Source organism: Varanus komodoensis, unplaced genomic scaffold (genome assembly GCF_004798865.1).
Source record: "Varanus komodoensis strain SLA01 unplaced genomic scaffold, ASM479886v1 scaffold1, whole genome shotgun sequence".
Lineage (NCBI taxonomy): Eukaryota > Metazoa > Chordata > Lepidosauria > Squamata > Varanidae > Varanus > Varanus komodoensis.
The window spans coordinates 108,096,937-108,114,223 of NW_025335268.1; the positions used below are offsets into that span (position 1 = coordinate 108,096,937).

At 41.5% G+C, this 17,287-nt stretch overlaps 1 protein-coding gene across 1 annotated transcript in view; it reads left to right on the forward strand.

The window, feature by feature from the left end:
* Window positions 1-17,287, forward strand: part of GRK5 (G protein-coupled receptor kinase 5) — a 197,748-nt gene that overhangs the window by 39,878 nt on the left and 140,583 nt on the right. The window lies entirely within an intron of this gene.

Consider the following 17,287-nt stretch of genomic DNA (forward strand, 5'->3'; position numbering starts at 1 on the left):
ATGGAAAGGTAATAAATAAAAGCCCCCCTTAAGGGCACTCTCAGTGCCCTGCAGTCTCTGTCAGGGTGCCTCTGCTCAGCCCCCTTTCTCTACGGGTATTGATTCTGCCTGACTACCCTGCACCGCTTCTTTATTCCAGGGTTCCTAAGTCAAAGATTAGGAGAAAGTGAAGGAAAGTCGAGCTGTTCCCAGGACAGGGTGTTCTTGTTGGTGAGGCCTCAAAGCTTCTCTTGGCATGGGACCTAATGCACTTGCATTGTGTGCTTAAACACAGTGCCGCCTCTGCTTCTGCAGTTGCTCCTTCACAATGAGTTTTTCCATTCAGCTATTTATAAAAACATGCAAGCAGATGTGGAAATGTCTTAGGCAAAATGCTCTGAAACATCAGTGCATCAAAGGGAGAGCTTTCTTTTTAAAAGGAGTTTTTCTTTTTTACTCTCTCTGTAATTTAGCTTATGAAATAATTCATTGGATTAAAGCATGGTTGCAATTCATCTTCTGCACTATGGTCCCTTAGTACTGCAAAGGCATTGCTCTTCTGAAATATATTACTGTGGCTTCACACAAGGCCTGCTCCGGTACCTTGTCCCCATTGCAAACTTCAATTCCTGTCTTGAGGCAGAGATAATATAGAGCTCTGCTGGATCGATCTAGCCCAACATCCTGTTTTTCACAGTGGCCAGTCTGATGCCCACTGGGAAGGACATAGACATGAAGGCAATGGCCCTTTCTGGTCATTGGTTTTCCTGCAGCTGATCCTCCAAGGGCTCAGAAACCTGGAAGGAGAACATAGCCATGATGTCTAGGAGCCACTGATAGCTGTTTCTACTGTGAGGATGTTTCCACTCATGATTATTTTAGTAATTGTGCAGCAACTATCTTAGACATTTATAATGTAGCCTTAAGTAGCCTTCTCAGGGTTGCTATAACATTGCAAACCACAGTAAACAAATTAAGAATATACTAAGAGCAATCAATAGAAGTATAAAAATGTAACAATTCTTAACATGTTAAAAACAGGTCAAATTTGGATTAAAATATCCAAGAAAAGCAAAAGGTCTTTGGTGCCAAAATAGCTTCGAAGTAAGCATAACAGGCATAAGGAGAGCATTCTACAGTAAGGATGCCACCACTGATGAGACCCTTCCCTGGGTAGCCACACACCATGTCTCAGATGGTGGGAGTAATCCAGAGTTCTTAGTGTATGGACAGGCACATGTGAAGACAGAAGATCCTCTAATGAGGAAGAGGAGGAGAAGGAGATAGTGGTGGCACCGCCGCTTTGAATTAAACCTTGCAACTGACAGGGAGGCATTGAAGTTGGCACTGTGGAGCTGGAAAAGGTATCGGTAAGTAGACAAAGTCAGGACAGGATCAAACAACTGGAAAAACTCTCCTTTGGTAAAAGGTTGCATTATTTACAGTGGGTTTTAAGCTCAGAAAAGGCACGTGAGGGAACAGGATGGGTGTATAAAATTAGGCAGTTCTTCCTAAAATAAACTGGGAGAATTTTCCTACCTCTGTTTCATACTAATACTTTAACACTAAAAAGTGGCACCACCCAATTAAGTTAAATAGTGGGAGATACAAGACAGATAAAATCTCTGTCAGGGATGATTTAACTTGCAGTTTTGCATTGAACAGGGAGTTGGACTTGATGACTTTATACGCCCCTTCCAACTCTACTGTTTTACGATTGTATGAGTCTGAATTACTTCTTCACAAAGTACATATGCAAGTGATGTAGTTTGTTACAGCACATAGTAAGCATATGGAATTACCAACCAGAATGACTGTAAAGAGTATTAGACAAACTGATGGAGAATAAAGTTATAAGTAGAAACATAAGAATTTTGTTTGAGTTTGCAAATAATTGAACTGAATTCCCAAATTGTCTTTGAATTGCAATTGTCATTGAAAACTGTATATTTTGAACAAAGCACACTTTAAAATGTGCTTTTAAAGCCAAAATGCACATTTTATGCTTTAATCAATAGGCAAAAAGGACATTACTTTTGCAAAATGTGTACTTTCCCTGTTTAAATCTAAAAAAATAAGTCACAAACAAGAACAGAAATAAGACATATAAGCTACAGAGTGAAGTTTAGAGAATTTTGGTGAACTCAAACATTCCTGACTCTTAGATACTTAACTGTCAGTAACTAACAATCATTATGGCTATATAGAGCCCCCAGGATCAAAGACATGCTTATGAATGCCACTTCTCGGGGAGTGTGAGTAGGAGATTGTCCTTTTTTCCTGCTTGTGAACTTCTAGTTGTCTCTTACGGGAGCAGAATGTTGGGCAAGATAGGTCCATGTTGTGATCAGCCTGGGCTGCTCTTAGGTTCTTATGACAAAGCACTGATCTGGCATTATAATTAGAAAAAGAGATCACTGTGCAGTGATTTATCAGTGGGTGTGTGACTAGTGTGGGTTGCCTGTGGGTTACAGGCAGGCAGCAGCTACTGTGTGTTCTCTGTCTTCTGAGGTATTTGGTGGTTAAAAGAGGCAGGAAAGGTGTGGCTCATTCAACAGCATGGACATGATTGTTCTGATGCGCATGTGTAAATCAATGCTTTAAAAAAGGAAGATGTAGCACACAAAACTTTATGCACAGATTGGGGTGTGTCCAATGTTAGAGTAGAGCCAATCAAACAAATAGGAAATGTATTCATCTAAAATTGGAAACAAGCTTGTATTAGCAAAACTGTAAGAAACTGTCATCTATTGCTAAAATGTCGGTGAAAAACTGAATTTTGAGATGGCAATAAAATTGTCCTGAAGATTCGGATTATTCCTGGTTAAGGAACAAATGATTGGCATATATTCATTGATCTGTATATTAACAGGTTGGGTAGCAAAGGTATTATGAAGTGCTAAACCAAAACTGCAATCTGGAAATATATGGAAACAAAAGGGTTTTATTTCTAAGCAAATATGGTTAGAACTATGCTGTAAATCTAAGAAATTCCTCAGATTATGTACATAAGATAACCGCAACAGTCTTTGATTAATAATTATAAAATCAAGGTAGTAATTGCTTGTTGCATGTGAATGCTGTGAGAATTAATTAATGTGCAGCATGCAATAAAATGTGAAGTGCTCTGTAACTGGTAATTACTATTAAAATGGATGCTCAATGGATAAACAGATGGTAACCTCTTGTTTGGATGAGCAACAGTATGTACTTTCTAATCTTACAGAGCATTTTATCAATAGGAATTTACTGCACAGTCCATAGGTATTCCCCCCCCATCCCTACATTGCAGCAGAAAATGCTCAACTTCACAGTGGCAAGCCTACTCACTGTTCACTTTATGACAGAGCCTATAACCTCGCATAGTCAACTGGGCTTTTAAAAAAGTTAAAAATACCTAAATGTGTAGAATGGTCTTTTATGTGATTCTCACTTATAGAATCATGTGCTATGTACAGAATGTTCCTGTCTTAAAATGTTAGTGCTAAGTCATGGACCTTCCTTAACTGTACATATCCCAAGAGAGTCTCATCCTGCAGGTTCTTTTGGCTTTCAAAATGTGACTAGAATTTGGGACTTTACTGCTAATTAGCCACTTGATCCTCCCAAATAATCTGGGAACCACTTTTTAGGGTTTACCTAACATTACATAGGATAATCTCCCTGTTGAAAAGTTGACCAATCTGCTTTAAGCATACTGCACCTTCTGAAGGGAAAACCAAGACTTTGGAACTGCCCATTAGCACCTGAACAGCAACCTGTGCAAGGATACAGGTCCCCTGGACACAGACCCCTGCTACTAGGGCTACATTCTTGGTATTGGGGTGGGGGGTGTGCGTTGCTCTTGCTTATTTTCATGCAGGAATAGGCAACATGAGGCCCCTCTGTGGCCTGCCAACCATGCTGCCATTTCACACTACTAAAATTTTGCAGCAATTTAGCTTGTTTTAAACCTCTGTAGGGATAGGCTGCTGTATGTCAGTGGCAAAATGCCTGTTTTTGCTGCTGCAAGAGATGCCGCAAGAGAGCTGCCCCCATGGGATTCCAGGGTCTGGAAACTGGTCGCTGGAATACTTGAAGTCTCACAGCCCTGCTTTGGAGTAAAAAACAAAAAGAAAGGCAAAGCCACTAGCTATGTCTTCTGCGTAACATGTAATTTGGGTCTTAGGCAGCGCAGTCAGGACCTCAAAATGCTAGGCACCTAGCTGAAACTAGTTTTGTCTGAGTGAGCTTTCAGTATCAGAAGTAATGCAAAGTATTTTTGCCTGCTAAAGCTTTTTTATTTTTTTCCTCTACAGCATGAAATTATATTGCAATGCATAAAAATCAAAACAAAACTCCAGTCTGTTTGAATTCTGTTTCCTTCCTTGTTTTCTCACAAGCTTATGAATGTTAACGTTACTTCAGGAAACCACCTCCTTTGCTAATCAGATCAGTCTGTAGCCATTTTCCTTTTCCTCAGAAGCATAATAACCAACTTTTATCAGTTCTTGGCTGTTTGTTTTCTATTAATTCCCACTGACAGAAATGCAGTTTGCAAGGAAGTAGAGCTACTGACCTCTGGAAACTGTCTGTGAATGTTACTTTAACCTGGAGGACACTCAGAGTTGCCAGGAAAGGGCTGATAAGTCTTCTTTTCCAAAAGTACGTACCATCACAGGGTATTGAAAGAAGAAAAAGCATAATTACAAGCATAGTAATCATTCAGCTGAACAGGCTACATCCTTCAGATATTTTTTCATTCTTCTGGCTCATGGTACACACTGATTAAATACGCTACACTGCATATTCTTCCTACCTCAGTTGTCCAGGTATTCTGGGCTAAAGTTAATCTTCCTGATACTGTACACATCCCAGCTCTATGCATATAAAAGTTATACCCAGTTTCAAATCATACTACGTTCCTTCACACAGTTTTGGGAATCCCAAATTGTGTCCCTGTGTGTATGCACACCTGCATATGTGTGCACCTTGAGACGTGGCAAGCTTCTGTGGAGGTCTGTGTGTGGATCCTTAAGATTCCTTGCTTGATAAAGGTGATCTTTTCCCCAGTGTCCCTGGCCTCACTGGCAGTAATGGTTACATGCCACACGAAATGGAAAATTAAGTTTTATGAGAAATTGTGAAATCCTGGATTTATAGCCAGCAGCTTAGTGGTGTTACGGTGTGAAAAAGCTAAAACAATTCAACAATGTATTCAGGATGTGGAGCTAGCAAATCATGTAAGTAGGTACTTAAGACATCCTACATTAAGAGATAATGGGAAAGCATTTTTACCTGCAAACCTTTACCTGCATTTAGGAAGGCATTTGCTAAGGCAAGGTTTAATGAATTACCTTCTGCTTTACTGGATGGAAAATTTAGAAGGAATGGGAACACTTGTGCAGGAGGGGAGAAGAGGAAACAGCAGTGCATGTTTTGTTATGCTGCATTTTCTATCAAGACTTCTGGCATTCCATTACACTGTGGTTTCTAGGAAGTGCACCTGCAGATCATGGCCCAAAGATCACTATAAAAGTGGAAAGCTTTTGAGTAGCTGCTACGAATCTACATACCTGGAGGCTGCCTTGTATCAATGGGCTGTGGTAATTTAATTTTAAGTTCAGCTTTTTTCATACATTGGCTGATCTTACTGTAGCTTAACTACCAGAGTACTTTACTAACTTGTTTTTCTTAGTGTGCTTACACTGATCTGTCTTATTATTCCTGTGTTGTGCTTTGCTGGTTTTTGACTGAAAGCAAGTAACTAATTCATTATAGAGCATTAGTGAAGTTTCATGTGGCACAGGCAGTATGATGGGCTCCCAGTCAGAGCTTTAGTCCAGCCTTCCCCAATTTGAGGCTGTGCGGCAATCCCAACATGTCTGGAGGGTGCTAGGCTGAGGTCTCTAGTCAGATCCAGGATGCTTGTGCTACTATTGAGGCAAGGCTAGGCATGGTTCACTAGATTCCCAGCCATCTAGTTCCCGTGCTGCTTCATAAGTCAATCCACCTGCCTAGAGAGGAGGAAGAGGAGGATGCAGTGGCAGGAATATTGTTGCTGTGGTTGGATGGGACATTAGTCCCAGTGGGCCCAGGCAGCTGTCTGACCATATTGGGTGCTGACAGCAGGCCTTTGCAGGAATGCCTGTGATTCTGGCACATGTATTAGCCCTCCCGGCATACTGTGTGCCCTGCTTCAAATGTTGCTGTAATGATGCTATTCTACACGCTTTGTCCATGGCTGGCTCTCCCCTTATGAAGGATGTTTGTGTTTTGGGGAGCAAGTCACTGAAGCAAGATTAATCCAGTTTTTGCAGCAAGGCTAGTGTGTGGCAGAATATGGCCTTACTAGCCACTGTGCCTTAAGTATCCGTCAGCCTACGTGGGAGGGGTTGAGTGCTTGCGTGCAGCCAGCTGCGCCCCAAGGTGTCCTGCCTCTTGTGGAGTTACCTCGTGCCACCACCTCACACCCCTTGCATACTGCATCGCACCCCCACCCTGCTGTGCAAGTTCCCACCTGTGGGTCCCTGGGGATGGCTCAGCTGGGTTTTGCGTGATCTCAGGTGGGCAGGCAGCTGGAGCGCTGCACCAGTTACGATAGTGTTAGGAAAACAGGGCAGTGGCTATTTCATGCTGGCACGGCAATCGTGGGAGATGATGGCGAGCCTTCCCAGTATGGGGTGGGGAGCAGTACCAGTCAGCGCTCTCCTGCTCCACTGCCTCATGCGGGCCCCCCAGGTTGCCTGGGGCTAGGGCCAGCCCAGCATATTGCATCTGATTTATGTGTCACTGAATGCTTTTTAAAGGAAAGTTTGGCAGGGAGAGATGGAAACCAGCAAATGAAATATAAAAGAATCCCTCTCCTTTTCTTGTAAGTTGCGCATGATCAACCATTTCTGTTCTGATGTTACCACAGCTCGTGTCATCTCCAACATACAGGGCCATATATCCTAGTCTAAGGAACCCTTCTGATACTTACACTAGGCTTCATCTTCATCTCCCACTGACATGCGTAGAAGAAAAAGGTGCGTGAGGCGAACAGAATCTTACTCTGGTTATTTTGATGGTTTTTATGTGATCCTGTCTTGTCATTTGCATGATCCTTTATAGCTATTTACTTAGAAAAAAGACAAGTAAGTGGGGACATGCCAGAATTTACAAAACTGTGTGTAATGTCAAGAGTGAAAAAACACTTGAGGGTTTGCAGGGGGTGTACAATCAAAAGAGCATTTGCATTCAGACATACAGAAATATGTGTGCTTGTAGGCAGTCCTCAAAGGGACTAGAAAGATGTAGTCTGTACAAGAAGCTTTTATAACCTACCAGTTACATTAAGTTTGGAGAAGGGATTGGGGGTCAGGTCGGGGATGAAACAGGCAGCTTGCTAGGGGCATATTAGGATAAAACAATAGGGGATGAACACTCAGGTGGGAAATGAACACAATACGAAAGAGAAGAACCTTCAGCAGAAGGCATACATTAGTATGTCGAAGGTGTATCTGGGAAGCAAGACTTGCAACATGGCTTCCTGATCAGATCAGGAACAATGAAAAGAGGACCTTCAGGGCAGGTGGATCATGTGCATGGTACCAGGTAAACCATGATACCTCCAGAGGAAAAGCAAACAATTGACATTTCTAATACTAATTAGAATTAGCAAGACTTGCAATATGGATTCTGAATGAGATCAGGAATCCCGTCTTAAGGCTACAGCTGTTCTTACAGTGTCGTGCTTTCAGCAGCCATTTTATGGCAAAGCCTTTGCTCTTTTTCTCCTGCCAAGAAAGAGTGCAGAGACAAGGTTTTCTTCCTTTCTCCTAACAGTGGTATCCAAAGGAGTCATCCTATGATACTGAATGTTGGAAGATTTAAGACAGATAAAAAGGAATGTCTCCTCACAACAGTGCACTGCTGTTTGAGGAGACATTGAAATACAGCTATGGAATACAGTTCTGTAAGATGCAGTGATAGCCAAAAATTTGGGCAATTAAAAAATATATGGGGGATTAGATAAATCCATGGCAGATAAGGCTGTCCATGGCTACTACTCAAGGTGTTTATATGTCAGTTGCAGCCTATGTTTACCAGTTGCTGAGGGGGTGACTAATGTGTCCATGCCCTGCTTCTGGAGTTGCCTTAGGCCTCTGGTTAGCCTCTGTGGGAACAGAAAACTGGACTAGATGGGTCTTTAGTCTGGGTTATCATTACGCTGTTTCGCATCATCTTGGTGTTTTGTTACTGTGGGTTCCTTACGTCAAAAGGCAGGATATAAGTGCATTAAATAAAACAAATAAGCTTCTGACAATGACATTTTTATAAGTCAACATGAAGCAGTTAGGAAAGACCACACAGTGACCGGAACATTCTCACCGTTATTCTGTGTAATATATACTTCCTTTGTAATATTCATCTCCTGGATACTCATCATGATAGCATTAATCTAGATAACAGCTCACCTTCTATTTACTATCTCATGGAATGCCACATTTTTTAATCTCAAGGAAAACCACAACCTCCAAACATAATTTTCATGTCTGATTTTTAGTACGGATCTGTGGTACAGGTTACAGTCTACTCAGCATAACATTCCAACATAGTTCTACCAACTCTAACTACAGAAAACTGACTAATAATAGAAGTGTCATCGGTGTAAGAGTAGAAAGTAGAATCACGGCAGACCTATCAAATGCAGAATTGGGAAAGAATAGAGTTGTAGCACAAGGCCCCAGCTTTGTTTTTCTAGTAGTTCAGGGTTGTTTAAAGAATTAATATAAATATATATACAAGGAACCTCATTCTGTATGGGTGTACAGCTTCTTTTTTATCTTGTGCCTGTGGGAGTGGGAGTACATCCCTTGTTAGGAGCAACTTTATCTCACTGGGAATCACTGGGAAATTGAGTTTGGGGTTATGTCATTTAAAATGCAACAAGCTTTTATAGCAAAAGAACATCTTTTTACACTTAATTCAAGCATGTCTATTCCAACCTCATTCACTACATAGCTCAGAATCTGTTAATTCTAAGGAACTATTCATATATTTGCAGGGACTTTTCTCCCATTAAAACTATAATTCACATTGATTTAAAACATCTAAATTGCCCAAACATTTTGTAACTTTTTAAAAAATCTGTGTGCAAGTTTTGTGTGCATGCGTCTCTGTGTGTTTAAGGTTGCACAATGTGCAGTGTACAGAGAACATTTTGTTGATGAGATAAAATCACTGTATGTAAATGACTTGGGAATTAACCTTATTGGAAGATTCCTTTCACAGTGACATTTCCTGGTTAGACTTAAAATGTTTCATTGTATAGAGAGCTCTGTACAAATAAAAAATAAACTTTATTCCTCATTGGAGGAAATCTAAAGGAAGCATTTTTACTTTTAAAACTATGCAGAAAACATTTTCTCTAGCAGAGTATTAGCATGGATTTTCACCTACTAACTCCTTCTGGGGATGGGGTGGGGGTTCCAATAACTTTTCAGGGTAAGCATTTATGACTGTTCATAAATTTCCCCCATAGTAATTCAGCATCAGCCAAATGTTGTTTTCATTTGCATCTTGCCCTTGGTAGATCAGGGATGAGGAACTCAGGCCCAGGAACTGACCACTTGCCTTTGGGGGTCACCAGGAGACACCCCTCCCACCCCACCTCTCCTTCTGTGACTTCCCACTGTTTTTGCATCTTTTGTCATTCTAAAAGATAGAAATGCCTCTCCTGAGTTTCTGATCCGGACAGTAAAGGCTTTACACTAAAATAAGTTCTCTTACCTCCCTACCTGTTATATCCTCCTCCCCACCCACTGCTGGAATGCTACCGCAAGAGCTTCCCTGAAATGGAATCCAGCCCTTGTGCCCATAATATAAGCACATGGTTCCGCTTAATTGCCTTCAACAATATCCCCCCCCCCCACATGCTTCTGCACTGCCAGCAAAGGAGGGTTTTCCAGTGACGTGTGTGCCTTTTAGGTCTCCATTGCAGTTTGCTACCACCCACCTTTTTGGCCACTGCTACCATCTGATTTTGGCATCAGGGACCACACCGAGAAGAGCAGTGGGCCACCGGTTGCCCTCTGCTGTCCTCATCACTCCATGTACACTTTCACTGTGTGGATCTCTCTCTCTCCCCCCTCCCGCTGCGCGTGTGTGTGCGTGTGTGTGTACACAGGCATATATGCGTGTATATATGCTTTTTCAGGTTTCAGGGAGTTGTATGCCTTTTCCAGTGATGAAAGCACTTTACGACTCCACAGGTTGATTCCGCTTGTTGTTCACATAATGAATCTGACTCTGCTAGCAAGTTCCAAGTTGTTCAGCAGAAGGAGCTAAAGTAAACTGAAAGCAGGAGGAGGAAGAAGAAAAAACAAAAGAGTTTATGGAAACTAGAATGCGTTTGGGTTCTCCTTGTCAGGAATGAATTACACAAAGCCCCAGAAGACTGAACATGGATTATTCACCATGTAGAATACATATCAAGATCTTTTCATTCTTAAGGAAAAGAGCCATTTTATTTCACTATGAATGTATTTAATTTCTTGATACATTTCTATACTCATTTTCATTTAATTTTCTATTCAGAAAAATAACTGACAATGCTAATGTATATACAGTTAAAAATGGTTTCTTAAGCAAAACAATTTGGAAATATATCATCGTTCTAGTTAACTCTCCAAGGTCTGGAAGAATTAAAATGTTTTCATTTATCTCCATAATGAAAGCATAGGCAGGCCACAAGCTGAGAATCTAATAGCAATGTGAATATCAAAGATACCTCCCCAGAAAAGCAAACCAAAACACAAAGCTGCTTTTTGGGAAAAAGTAATCCCACTCAGAACAGACATTTCCTAACTCAGTCATCTTCCAGATCAAATTGTTCCTTGCACTGGTTTAGGGTGAGTAAATTTGTCACTGATTTCCTAATCCTCGTTAGAGATTATGATCAGCACATTTACATTTGCTGAAAAGAGAAAATGAGGCTGGTTTTCACAGGCGCACTTGCTCACTCCTTCTGGACAACATCTCGCAGCAATTTTATGTACTTGTTAAAATCCATGCAAGTTGTAGTTGTATTCTATAGCGCAATTGCATTTCTATAGGGTAATCGTACCCTAACACCACCACCCAGCACTATGAAAAAGACCACTGCCCCCACTCCAATTTAAAAGATGGTCCTGAAGCTTATTATTAGTGTCAAAAGCCACCGGGAGTCCAGAAAATGGGCAGGGTCACTGTCTTTTTTTTCCTCTTAACAGCACTCCACTCACTTCTCCCAGTATAGTACTCAACCAGGGTATTCAAAGCAGTATCTTTGCTGAACCCGTCTAAAATCAAACTGAAAGTGACGAATGTAAGAGCAGGGCTGATTTAGAATTCTATTGAAGAACCCCACTTTTCAAGGCCTTCCTCCAGAAATTTGAAATTCATCTATACTGTTTTCTTACCCCAAAAATGTTGTGCTGACAGACAGATAATACTATCTGTGTGCTATACCTCTTTTAATTCCATTTGAATTGTGAATTCTAACAGAATATTGGCTTTGGAAAGAAAGAATTTAGAGACTCAGCATGGATTGCAATTTCTTTTAGTAATAGGAGAATACTTTTGGGCTTTGTGGGATCAAGATATTGTCCCTCGTTTGCCTTAAGAGGCTGGAATCTTCTGCAGTGTTTATTTTCCACCATTATAGGCATTCTTTTGAAAGTGCTTGGCATAGTGGCTTATGTGAACAACATTACAAGGGAGGAAACAGCCATTAATCACTGCAAATTCATTGGGCAATTAAGCCCATGACCTCTGACTTCACATCATTTACTGCTTGATGCAAGGAAGGATTCCACCAGAACATCTGCTCACTGTCAATCCCCCAAGCTGCCTTTATTTACACGGAGACAGCCTTTATCTACTACCAGACAAACTCTCTGTAATGAGAACTGCTAATAAGCTGTCTGAGCAAGCAGCTGTCTTAACCTGAAGACCAGGGCAGGAGCAAACAAGGGCCATTTCTCTGTCAGAGCAGAAGTGTCCAGTTTGAGGGGTGGGAAGAGATTTCAGTTTGTTCATTTTTAGAAATTTCTGATCTATTCTAAACTGGTGCTGTGATTTCTGATATAGACTAAGTACCTGAAAATAAGATCCTTGGAGCTTTGAATTCATGAAAGAATGAGTTTTTGTATCACATCGTATGCCATTGAAATAATTGAAAGGCTTTCATTCCATGGTCCAGTCTAAAGACAATGCAGTTGCAGCTGTCAAGAGCAAATCCATGCTCCACCTGTGATTTCTTCCCCTGCAAGTGTTGTCAGTTACCAAGAGAGGAAGGGCTCCCTGCGCTTGCCCATAGCTTCAGAGACATAGATATAAAAGGAGACCTGTATTGAGTTAAAGCATTTCAGTAACATTAAGGACATGACCTGCCTGATTTAAGCCCAGTCATACTCCAATCATATATACAGTTGCAAGGATCTGAAGTTTTGCTATTAAAAGGCTTGCAGGTAGTAGAATGTCCAACCTGCCCACAGCTTATCTTCCTGTATGTTCATCTTGTGTTCTTGTACTCAGCTGAACTCCAGTATGGAGAAAAGCACTGGAAGTGGGAGAAGCTACGGGGAGGTAAGTCTTGGGCTTAGAGGGAATTTGGCCTAATCATATCTCGTCAGGATGCGCTAGGATTTACATGACTGAGTCTGCTTCTGGCTGGCTGGCCACTAGATGAATAGAATGTCAGACTATTTAAGGAATATGGCAATTCTTATATTTGTGTTAAAATGTACTCTTGAATTTCTATATTACATTGACAGTATTGGACACAAATGTTCTGGGCCTGGTGCGCTCAGCCCAATTAAGCACGACAAGGGTAAGAGGTAGAAAAAGCTGTTATTTCTTCTCGAGAATAAGTTTGATCACAGCAGAATGGCAATCAACCCAGAGGTCAAGGGGCACTCCCCTTTTATACCCTGATTGACCAGGTTGCAATCACAGACACCCACTGGATTGACATTCCTGCTGTGAGTGCTGAAGGGCATGTGTGAATTCATGTGGTTTCTGCACTTACCTGGGAGGCTGGGCTGAACGCTTTTTGCAAGAGATTGCTAAATCTCTGGCCATTTGTAATGCCCTGTTAACATTGTGGATGCTTAGGACATGACTAGCCTGCTCCTGCTTAATGTCAGTAAGCCAGGCATGTCCTACGACAGTATTATAAATACATATAGCAGAGATGTTGACTTTGTAAAGGGCCCCCGTCTTGGGTTCTAAGAACAGGTTGTGTTCAAGTAATTCATATGCAACAAGATCTTGGAGTGATCAAATCCCCATGTAAGATTGTTCCATTGTCAACTTCTTTCTGATGCATCCTAAATAAGAGTCCCGAGTTGCCCTTTTTAATCCTGCGAGAACTTCCAAAGCCTGTTGTGTTTGTGTGGTATTCTAAATGCCTGCAGGCTAAAGTAACTGGAGTGTGCCTACTAGATCCACCTCCAGCAGTTCTGTCTACTTCACTTTGAACTTTGCATGTTTAGCATGGTGGTCTGAAGGGGGCTTCCACAAGCATTTAGGTGGACATGGTTTAGAAATCCCCATGCAACCAGGAACTCTGCTGAGTGGGGGTTCTGGGTTGCACAAAGGCTTCTAATCTTGTTCACCTGAACATGTGCAGAAACTCCTTTCAGACCTTTGTGTTATGTCAAGGTGGAACAGACGGGGCATATCCTTAGGCACGATAAGTATGAACGCAGCATGCTTGCTCCAATCACAGTTTTAGTCCTCTCATGTTTAGGCTAAAAGTTTTTGTATGAGTTCCCATCCCCTGCCCCACTCCCCATGCAATACACTTTGCTGCAAAATTTCATAGTATCTCCGACAACACCCAAGTCCCATACTTAGAAGTAGGCAATCATTATCCAATTTCTTCACTCAATGTATCCACTAATATGGATCATAGTCAAATGGTTGAAATTGCTTATTTGATCCTCTTAGTGCTATAGCATAGTGAGAGTAATAGAGACACTGCACTCCGTACCAAAGAGCACTGTCCAAATGCTGAGACTTTTAATAAGAAGCACAGAAGCCTCTCACTGTAATGGTGTGAATGGCCACATGGTACAGTCAGAAAACTGAGATGCCAAACCCATTCAGACCACTCCAAGTCCAAATAGTAAAAAAGAGGTACATAATGAGGCCCTTCTCTCTATTTTGGTAACAGAAGCAGCGGTGAAGATCTAGAGAGCCTCCCAACAGAAGACGACAACATGATAGCGAGAATCCAGGGAGACATGGAAAATCTTTGGTTTTTACTTTGGCTCAGCTGTCTTGGTGCATTATGTCCTTCTACTCCAAATGCACACATGGAGACACACACAGCAGTATATCAGTATTTTTTTAAAAATGCCTGCCTGCTTAAAAGACCAGAGTGGAGGCTAACTTACATTGGCCCAAAGCCAGGAGTTTGGAAGCTAAGCCTGATGCCATAACTAATGTGTGCCACGATCATACATGATTCTGTGCAATGTCACAACTTGCCCTTGCTTACAACTTATCTTCCATGCACCCACCTTGCCTTGATCTTCCAGTCCAAAATCTAGATTGGGAGGCTGGACCAGCAAACCTATCCCACATTATCTTGGCCCTGTATTGCTTATGAGGTATCTGAGCCTTGCTGCAATAGCGGTGTGCGCATTGGCAATGTGCAGAGTTGATTGAAAAGTGAGAGAGAGCCCTCTTCTAACTAATCTCATTAGTGGTGGTAGTGGGAGTGGGTTTCTTATGAATTATGTAAGATTTTTTCTCAGTGGAATTCAAACGTTATAGTCTAGATTTTGAATTTTTGAGCCTGAGGCCTACAAAGATTGTCCCAGTCCTTTGCATAGAATCAGTACTGATTATGGACAGGGGTGGTGCTATGTACCAAATAAAATAATAAATGAAATAAAAATAATCCAGGGTTCACAAATTTGCTTATGGACATTTACATATGCTCTAAAGTCTGTAAAGTGTCCTGTCTTCTAAGGACAGTCCTATATGTAAAAAGGGATGCATGGGCAAGGGAAAAGAGGGCAGGGAGAATCTCAGCGGTTTCAAGGGGAGGCAGCAGGAGGTGACACATTCATGGGCAAAGATTCAGCTAATCCAGCAGGTTCAGGGATCATCAGGGTCCCATGGACAGAAGGGTGGTGATCTGAGGCCCTGGATGAGGGAATCACGACAGTAGACCTGGGAGGTCACTCCATAACATCAGCTCTGTTTATGGGCCACACCAGCCCTAGCTTCTAATTTCTTGGGTTTTGATAGCTTTGGACCAACATGAGGTAGTCAGTTACGAAGTGCCACGTGGCAAAGGCATTGTCCGCATCACTATGAGAGTCCCATTTCCCTTCATTAGAAAATCCCATTCCACGCTTTACAGAAATAAAGGAATTGGAAAACCACCATTTTTTAAAGTGAGTAGCCTGTTAACTTCTTCAGTTTCTGGCTGAGTGAGACACTCTTTTTTTTCTGAAACATTTACCAAGCTTTCTGAATTTTTCAGCTTATATAAAACCAACATTACTTTCTGACACATGTAAATTACAAATAGATTGGTGAAACTACTCTAAAAGTTAGAATGACCAATCCCTCCGTTATTCTTTTATAATTGTAGATTGTGTTTTTCATTCACCATCCCAACTAAGGGGACAATGCTATATGTCCTTAATATAGAGGGGTTTGTGTGTCTGCCTGCCTGCCTGCCTGCTATACTGCTGGATTGTATCTGGAACAAGCGAGAACGCTGCAAACTAGAAAGGTCAGGCAGATTAAAGCAGTTGATTGGAATCTTCAATGCACAGACGTCACAAGCAAGAGAGTGCCATTATATTACGCGCAGATACAAGCAAATGAGTCATCAAGTGATGCTGCTGCTTTTGTAGGACAAGGAAAAGAAGGGAGAAGCCGTTGGCTACATGATGCACCAATCACACTTGTAGACGGGGAACTTTCAGTCTTTCCTCCTCTTGGATCTTGGCAGAAATTCATTGTTAAAAAAAACCCATGATACTTTCACTCCAAGTAATTATGCCCTTCCTTTCTCCCATGGTAACAACTCTTTCTTCTTTTTCAGTTTGCATCATAATTACTTTGCACACCTTTTGTTCTTCTGTATTAAATGCTTCTAATGGCTATTCCATATTCTCTGTGCTGCTGTGAGTAAAAGAATATACAGATTGCCAAGTCTGATAAGGATGCTCTAGCCAACAGTTCTGTACTCTTGCCTGGTATTTAATGTTTATATAGCTCTGTGAAGTCCCTGGGGTGATTTTACAACCAGAGAGTACAATGTTTTAAAAAAGCCTGTGAAAACAAAGACAAGATAAGACTGAAGGCACTAGGGAGAGTACAAATAACATAGTTTAAATGGTAGAAGCAGGTGGGTGGGTGGGTGGGTGGGTGCATGCATGTGTGTATATCAGAGAATGGAAATGCAGAACCTTAAAAGTGTGTATCATGGCATTTTATGAAGGAGGCAGCTGTAAACAAATGCAGACGTTTAGGGCAAAGCAAAATAATATACTCCTTCTCTTCAGAGGGCATCATATGCACACAATAAATGAGGCAAGGAAGAACCTAAAGATGGAACACTGAGAAAAATGCATACATTGGGGGAAATAACATCAAAATGCATTATATTAGCTTGCAGAAATGTGTAGACATTCCATTCAGGACCGTCTGCACTCAGAGTGGTGAGGAGGTTTTTGGAGTGTTGGGGAAGTGAACTATATCTCACTTTAACAATTGGTTCCCCCACTACTTTTCATTGCAGGACTCAGGTACATTTGTGTGAATTCCAAAAGACAATTGAATTTCTGTTGGCACAGAGATTTAAAAATGCCACGTTAGGTAAATTCGTGGTAAAGTCTGTACTCAGCTAGTTCCCTTACTCTCCTGCCCTCAAATCACAGGATTAAAAAAACATAGTGGTAGACAATTTTCAAAAATGAACCAGATCTTATTTTAGAATTAAACTTCTTGTTCTGTCTCTTTATTCAGAAACACTTCTGGGTGAGTTTAACTTCCTTAGAGAGGGATCTTGAGCACAGGTGTCCCCAGGTGGAGGCAAATCCAGCACAGGGCTGCTTCAAAGCTGCCCCACAACTGTTCACTCACTCAGTAGCCTGAGCAGGAAGTATTTACTATTGGCTAGTAACCACTACGTATATTCACAACACTGGAACCTAGAAACCCTCATGTATTTGTTTACGGTATTGAAAACAATGGATGCTTTTCTTTCTCAAACAAGTGTGTCCATTTGTGAATTTATGAAAACACAGCTGTTGTGTGTGTGTGGGGGGGGGAG